This window comes from Lissotriton vulgaris, chromosome 12, assembly GCF_964263255.1.
Source record: "Lissotriton vulgaris chromosome 12, aLisVul1.2, whole genome shotgun sequence".
Classification (NCBI taxonomy): domain Eukaryota; kingdom Metazoa; phylum Chordata; class Amphibia; order Caudata; family Salamandridae; genus Lissotriton; species Lissotriton vulgaris.
The window spans coordinates 132,480,186-132,489,218 of NC_141700.1; positions in this window are offsets into that span (position 1 = coordinate 132,480,186).

Here is a 9,033-nt window from a genome sequence, read left to right on the forward strand (position 1 = left end):
TTAGACCAAGATTGGTTGCCGTCGGACTAGGCCAACTGCTCCTCCCACCAGCCTACGAATAAATTCGCGTAGCTGGGGGCGAAGCAGGTGCCCATCGCGGTCCCGGAGATCTGTCTGTACATATTGCCCTCAAAGAGAAAGATGTTGTTTAAGAGAAAAACTCTGTCATCTCAAGGAGCATGGTACTGTGACCAGCACATTTCAGTTGTCTTTTCTTTATGAAGTACTCTACTGCCCTCAAACCTTGAGTATGTTCAATACAGGTATAGAGACTTCAAATGTCCATGACAATTAAGGTGTAAAGATTGTCCCATTTCAATTTCTCCAATTTTGTGCTGAAGCCTTTAGTGTCCCTGATATAAGAGCTTAGAGTTGCTACAGCTTGGAATAGAAAATGATTGATGAAAATTGACAGGTTTTCAGTGAGGCTGCCCATAGAGGATACTATGGGTCGTCCCGGTGGCATCCTTGCATCCTTGTGGATCTTAGGCAATTGATAGAACGTTGGTATGACTGGATGATTTGATCTTAGAAATAGATATTCGTCAGTGTCCAACATCTTTTTATTGTGCCATTTGAGGATCAATTTGCCATATTCCTTGATGCTTTCTTGGTATTTTTTGTGGGTGGTATGTTCATAGTGGTTGTTATTATTTAGTTGCTTCATTGCTTCACCCACATATTGTTCCCTAGTTAACAGCACGACGTTGCCGCCTTTGTCAGATGGTTTAAAAATTATATTCAGTTCTTCCAGTAATTTTTTCAAGGCTAGGGATTGTCTTTTGGTGAGTGGGCTCCTAGTCCATGTGCGTGAATCTTTGTAGCGGAAATCGCTGAGATCCTTTAACATAGCGTCACTGAAGATATCAATGGCATCTTGTGGTGCCTGTGGTAGGAATTGGGAAATGGGTTTATAGTTAGTTTTTGGTGCCTCTTATCCTATTCCCAAGGTCCTACTTCTCTGTGTCCAAGTTTCAAGGTCTTGTGTTTCCATACAGGTCTCAGTTCTAAGCTCCTCTAGGGCTTCCAATGTTGTCAGGTCATCCAGTTGTATGATGTCCGTATCCCTTATTGTATCTTGTAGGAGTCTGGTTTCCTTCACTGTAGGTTTCAGTTTGTAGTATTTGTGTAATTTTAATTTTCTGACAAACCTGAAAAGATCTATTCTCGTTTGGGTGTATTCAAGGCTGGTCGGTGAACAAAACGAAAATCCTAATTTTAATACGGACTCTTCGTCAGATGTCAATTTCCTATTAGTCAGATTCACTATTGTTTGATTATCTGCTATATTTATCGCCCTCCCTCCTCTTTTTCTTTGTTATGGTCGATTGATTTTGACCTCCGCCTCTGCCCCTTCCTCTTCCTGCATTTGGTTCCGGTGGTTTGGTTTTACCTCCCCGTAGCCATGCTGCTCTTATCAGATCGAATTCCTCGTGAAAAAGGGTTTTTCTGGGGGGCCTTGATGGTCCAGCCACTTCATCCCCTGAATGCTCTGATGCTGTTATATCCGATTCCTATGTCTCAACTCTTTCGGAGGGCTTTGGTGGATTTTGTTTCTTGTGTATCATTTCTTTACGGGGGCCGTCAAATTTTCTGGCGAAAGTGAGAATACGACCCATAGAGTAGTCTCTTTCATCTCTGTCGAATTTTTCTTCCTTTCTCTGCCGAATTTTCAACTCATATTTTTGTAATCTTTTTTCATTTCCTCTTTGATATCTTCGTGTTCCTTTTTATCAGGATAGTTCTCCAACTCCTCTTCCAAGATTTTTATTTCATCGAGTACTTTGGCTCTATCGCTCCAAGCGAACCTCACCAGTAACTGTAGGCTCCCTTTACAAAAGGATGCGGTGTGAATCTTCCATTCCTCCAGAAGCTGTGGGTCTGGGTTTTCATATGCGGGAATGGTGTATACCCGCAACCCGCGAGGGACCCTCTCCACTTGATGTAGTTCTGGAGAGAGGTCGCCTCCCACCACTTCCGGATCTCTCTTTCGTGTAGTCTCTCAAGTGTTTGATATTTGGCTACTAAGGCGCCAGAAGTTTTTCTGTTGGCTGAATTGCCGTTAGCTGCAACCTCACTTCTTTTCTTTTTAAACATCCCCAGGGCTGCTTCCTCACGTGCTGCGTCGCTAAACATCATTGTGATGCCTCTATTTGGATACCGAGCCCGGTATCCGTGTGAATCGTTAATTTGAAAAACCACGCCTTCGCCTCGCCCGGAATATTCAGTGTCTCATCCCGCTTTCAAACAATCAGCAAGCGCTGCTTACCCGGCTCTCGTAGCGACCATTCACTTTGCTGCCGCTTCCCGGGGAATCAGGTTTCGATGCAGCTTCTGCTAGGCGGGGCGATTCATTCTTCCGAAGAGAGTCCATCTTGGGGTTTCTCAGAGAGCAGACATGTTTCTGCTTGCGTGGCTTTATGCTACTTGACTTATTGTCGGAGTATTTTCTATTGAAGACTCTGTCTGCTGACACCTTTTTTTTTTTTTAGGAGCTTTATATAGCACGAACTAGACCCGAGAAATCGGGTATCAGAGAGCTTTACACAAGTGTCAGTATTGTTACAGAAGAACACATTCATTTTTTTTGTGTTAGGCACGGGGAGATTAAGTGATTTGCCCAGAATCACAGGATGTTGAGCGTTGTCACCAGACTCGAACCCGGTTCCCCAAGTGCGAGGTTGACGGCTCTAGTCGTAAGGCTATATCCTCTCCCCTATCTCCACCTGGTACTCTGGTTTTCAACATAGGACAGCTAGGCCTGCCACAGTGAAAATAGCTTTTGGGTGCTAGTCACTGTAAGGACATATTAAAATTTAATTATTTCATATCCTACTTTTAAATACCATGCACCCTGACTTGTGGGCCTCAATGAAAATAATTGGGAGTGTCTTAGCTGAAATAAAACAGATTGCAATAATGTTCGAAAAGGAAAGAACCCATTTCAGCCATTATTGCAGCCACGGCTTGGCCAAACCCGAACTTTGGATGGATTAATTTAGATGGATTAGAGCACGATTTTAGTGTGTGTATATATATATATATATATATATATTATATATATAGGTTACAGCTAACCACAGACCTAAAACAAAGTTGGCTAGTAGCAAAAAATATTTTTGATTCAATAAGCACACGTTGCCATAGTAATCCCTGGCACCGAAGGAAACTATTTGTGTGCAGATTTGCTCCTTGTCAAACCGTGGAATGCCTTCACAAACAGGGAATTCAGCCCCTGACTAAAGTCAGCTTGCCCAGTGCCCCATATTACATGCTATAGTGGGTGGACCTGTGGAAACTGCAGTAATAAACACTGCTGATAGTGTGAGTTAATTAAGATAAGTGAAATAGATGCCAGTGTGAGAGTGAAATACCACTTTGAAACAATAAATAATGTAAGGATGATCACCAGTCTTTGAGTGGTGGGGATTCCATCAGTTGTCTTGTACGGTTCTCTCCTGGACTACAATAAGGAAGCATTTTCTGGGTTGGTAGGCATTCAGCTGAATGAAGAACAGTTTATGATAATGCATGCATACAGACTCTAAATAACAGAAGAGGGTATTTGGGGCACAATATTGGTGGCTCAGCAGAGTGGTGGCATAAAATGATCCAATCCAGGATGCAGAAAATGACCATTGTGATGGGCAATTGGCTGTTTTCTCCAGACTTGACCCCAATACCCTGGCCATGAAGGTGGCCCTGTTGAGCATCAACGAGGAACTCATGGCGAAAGGGCTTCAGGCATTAGAGGCTACCAGGTGAAATTGAAGGTCACTGAAGGTAACTAGGCGAGTCGCAAGGAAGTTCCTGGAGGGCCTTGTCTTTAGCCCAGAATGATGGTGGATGTAATCAGTTGATGTCCCAGTGCCCACCCGGGAACTGGCTGATTATATACTTGTTAGTTAGTATCAGATCTGGGGGTTCTATCCCTGGAGTTGGCGATGGAAGGTTCTGTTAATTTTCCTTTGCCTTTTCTTCATCTGTTGTCCTACCGCTGTCTACTTTTTCCTCCAGCCTCATGGAACCACAGTATATGATTAACCCAGATGGATTGAGGAAATGCTATTGGAATTTTTAAGGCAGTTGCTGTCACCCTTTCGTAATGTAGTGGACCTGTTTCAGTGCTTGCACAGTTACTTTGGTCACCTTTCTTGGGGATCTTGATGATGAAGCCCTCCTTCCAATCTGATGCAACCTTTTCCTCTTCCCAGATCCTTCCAAACATGGGGGAGAGCATGTCTACTGATGCTTCAATGTCTGCCTTCAGCGCCTCTGTAGGAATGTTGTGTTTTCTGCTGCCTTCGCTTTTCTCAGATGCTTGATGGCTTGCCGTTTGTCTTCCTTGGTTGGTCTGCTGCAGTCGATTAGCAAGTCCTTGTCAGCTGGCTGTATGTCTGGTGGAGACTGCGACATTGGGCTGTTTCAGCAGTTCTTCAAAGTGCTCCAGCCATCTTTGTTTGGCCCTTGTTACCCATGATTGTCTTCCCAGCTTTGTCCTTAACAGGTCTTTCTGACTTCCTGTGTCCCCCGGAGTTTCCTTGTTATTTCATAACTTCAGATGGATAACTCTTCCATCTACCCCAAGCAATTTGTTCAACAGTCACCCTGAACATAAAGAAGAAAGAAGTCGACTCTCAGTTGCGAGACCAGCAAGCTGGTTTCCACAAAGATAGATCCTGCACAGACCGGATTGCAACACTGCACATAATCATTGAGCAATCAATGGAATGGAACTTCCCTCTCTATGTCAACATCATTGACTATGAGAGGACATTCGACAGAGTGGGCTGAAAGACCCTTTGGAAACTCCTCCTCCACGATGGTATGCCAGATAAACTTGTAAGAAGTATCAGGAACTATTACCAGGGAAAGACCTGCAAGATAGTCCATGGAGGACAACTCACGGAGGCATGCCAAGTAAGTTCCGGACTACTGCAGGATTGCTTGCTCTTGTCTTTTCTCTTCCTGCTGGCCACTGCCTTGATCATGAAGACATTCAGAGCAAGGATAAGAAATGGGATCCAGTGTACACCTTGGAAGCAGCTCGATTACCTGGACTTTGAAGATGATCTGGCTCTACTCTCCGATACCCATCTGCAGATGCAGGAGAAGACTGACAATGTAGCAGACAAATCGGCACAACCTGGCGTCAACATCCAGAGGACAAAAACCAAAATCCTTACGGCTAACTAGTCCAGAAACACTGCAGTCACACTTGCAGGCGATGTATTGGAAGAGATTGAGGGCTTCACCTACCATAGACGCCTATGTCAAGGCAAGAATCAGCAAAGCAAGGGCTGCCTTCATTCAGTTAAAGAAGATCTGGAGCTTCAATAATCTAATACTGGAAACCAAGATCAGGATTTTTAACACCAACGTAAAATCGATACTTCTGTATGGAGCAGAAACTCAAAGGACTACTGTAGAGACCACGAACAAAGTCCAGACCTTCATCAACACCTGTATGAGGAAAATCCTCCAAATCCGTGAGTCAGATTGAAAGAAAAGCCTCGGATGTCCTGGTTGATGGCCTGTACCCCAGGAGGGGTAGTAGGCAGTGTTTCAGTGTATGGCTGATGGTGTTTCATGTTTGGAATACACAATTCAAAGAATGACACTGACTTGTGTCCTTTTTTAAATTTCTTATTTGGATTCTTGTAATAAATAGATTCAAACCAAAACTGTTGTAGTCACTCAGCACCATAAGAATGCAAATGCCATTCCAGTAAGCTCATTATTGCCAGGTCACTATACCATTGCACATCAATGTAGGCACTTTCTTGCCAAATCAATAGAGATTCTTTTAAGCAAAGCTGTGACTGTATCCTTTCCAAAGCGCTATGACGACAAATATACGTTGAAGAGAGCAGAATTTCCACGTGAAATCTCACTCTGCTCAGCCATGAGAGGGCTCTGGATCCTGCGCCCAGATTTACCAGGTGTGGGACCAAATGACCCACTTTTACCGGAGTAAAATCAGGCTGGTAAAATCTCCTTGAGAAATGCTCGCATTCTGACCAGACCGGTACCAAGGCCACGTCTGATTCTCAGTCAAACCACATGTGAAGAATGACATTCTCGCCCTCTTATCCAACCTTCGTCTCTTCCCTTCTCTGTCCTCCTCACCCCACCCCACCTTACACTAACATCTACCACCTGTTCAGAATTGGTGGGAAATGCTTCTGTTAAACTCCAGATGAGAGAAAATCCAGTATAGAATATCGCCTGGTAACACAGATCCACACAGTTATTGAACATTCCCTTGGGTTTAAGTCATAATTGCTTGGTAATGGTGGTGTGATACTATACAGTACTGGTAAATACAGGTGTGGAGTTTAAACCTCACTAGTTCTGTGCAACTCCTAATCTGGTCCCACAAGGTCATCACTGCCATATCTTTGTAAGCGCATAATATACTCTAACTGTTGCATTCTCAGATCAACATAAGTTGACTTGTCCAGATTTCTTTTACAAAAAAATTATTTTTATTTTTCATTTTCAACCAATACAAAACAGCTAGCATGTCACAATTAGTCCCACTCACGTCAAAGCACCCACCCACCACCCAGCCCATGAGACACATCACCCCCTTTATTCCATGAATCAGGAAGATACACAGACCCTTCGTAAGTTTCAGATCTGGCAGTCTCCTCCCCCTCTTACTTGTCTTCCCCCAGGGTCGGAGACACCTGCCCAGTGGCCCCCCAAACCCGGAGCCCAGTGAAATTCAAAAACCATGTTATGCTAGTCAGCTCCCAGACCACCATCCAATACATGATATTTTCTCCATTTCCCCCATTCCTTACAGAACTTCCGGGGGCCTCCTCTCGCTTTGTATGTGACTCTTTCCGCCGCCATATACATGTCCATCCCCCTCCTCCGTTCTCCTAATTGGGGAGATAGCGACGCCCCCCATGTGCCTGCCACATCTCTTTTCGCTACCACTAATGCCAGTAGTGCAAAAATAAGCTGTGGGCAACCCAAGTCAACACCACCAGGTATACCCAGCAATACGAATTTAGGATCTAGAGGGAGTGTTACATCTAATACCTTACTCAGTTCTCCCAATATGTGTACCCAATATGTGTGGATAACGGCGCAGTCCCAGATAGTATGGTAGAAGTCCCCCTGTGGCTGTCTGCAACGCAGGCAGTTAGGTTCGCTGGCTCGGCCCATTTGGTGGAGTCGAACCCTGTCAAAATACACCCTGTGTAATATCTTGTATTGAATGAGTCGAAGGCGAGATTTAATCAGGGAAGAGGTGTGGCGCAGCGGCCTGGGCGACTGACACCAGATGCTGGGGCTCACGGTTCAATCCCCAGCTCCGGCGGCAGGGGTCTGCCCAGCACCATGTGATTCTGGGCAATAGCTTGCTTAATCTCCCCAGCGCCGGGATGCCTCCGGGTAGCTGTGCGCTTTACAAGTACTGGATTTACATTTTTTTTTACATCTCACTTTTCTCCCCTATTCTCCAGATCTTACCACTGTTTTCTCCTTGCTGGCAGGCGAAAGCCTGCCAGCAGATGGGCAGGACAGATGCAGTCCCTTGTGACATTCTTACTCTGGCTCAAGATAAGGCAATATTGCTACCTAGCACAGCCTCCCACTGCCACCCAGGTCGCTGCAAACAGGGCGAGAGGGAACCAAGCACAACCCATGCATGCATGCATTCTAGTTATTCACACCAGATACATCCATGCTCTGTGGATTTATCTACATACTACATGGTCATATGGGCTGGGGAGTTTGTGTTGCATCATTCTTGCCAACTGGCATTTTGCCACCTGTAAGGCAGCACCCAAACTAAAGAGAGCTGCAGTTGTAGACAGCACACTGCCCATTGTTGGGATGTGAATGGGAGCCAGGCCTGGCTCCAGGATTTTTCATCTGGATGGACCAAGGCTGCCTTTGGGTGGGCCACGAAGGCCCAAGTTTTAGTCCTTCTGGAGGTAGACTAAAAGCCTTAGATTACATCATATCTACTTCCTAACAGGCACCACAATACAAACAGCAGATTCTGTGTATACACAAAGCATAAAGAGGTTAAAGTAGTGGTAAATTTAGCTAAGTTTCATTTTTGGGTTTATGGGTAGGTAGTGGTACAGGAATGTAAGCATTTTTGTTTTGTAGTCTTAGTTTGCTTCTATCAAATGTATTAGATAAACACTGAATACCAATGATTTGTGAGTTTGAAGTGTACGACTTGAGCCAATGTCCGTGTTAACATGGAGGGGAGTTGTCATCCTACACACACAGTTGAATGCTTCCCCTACCTACAGAAAGCTTCCTAAATGGAATGACGCCTAGACAGAACTTCTGGAATCGGGATTGAAATCACCAACTCTCCAGGCTGCAATCCTCAAGTTCTTTGGACAGGAGTTTGGGGACGCAAAACCACGTGGAACTGTTAAAACCGCAGTTCTACCACCTCAGACAACTGAGTAAGGGGAATAAGGAACATAAGCCAGAGTAGGCTAACATAACAGAAATATACAAGAAATGGTGGCAACGCAGGGACTCAAAATGTGAAGAAGTGGAGAGGAAAATGCTCGAGATCAAACGCTGAGGGTCCAAAAGAAGTGAGTGAACCCAGAGCAACAGCGGTCTACTTACAAGGAGCTCTTATCCCATGACAATCATAATTTCAAAATGAGGCCCTTGAACAAGATGCCACCTTTCATCCCAGATAGAATGGAAGCTGGTTGCAGGGAGCGAAGCACACAGCCATGGTAGCTCTCTCTGGGTTAATCTGTCATTTAGTCTATTAGTGCAACTACAAAAAACACTTTGCAGTGATGCTGGCAGTGGAGTAGAGCAACAGCAACTCATCACCACAAGCACCAGGCCTGCAACTGGCTCGCAGGTCAGCCTACATCAACTTTGGGGTGTTTGCCTCTTTCAAAAGAGTTGGTTGCCACAGGAACATCATAAAGATTTTGGAGGCCCTGGGGCAAACTTATTTTGGTGGCCCCGTTCAGAGCAGCTTTGAGTTTATGATTCATTTAAGCTGTTTCGTACCCTCATTAGCCA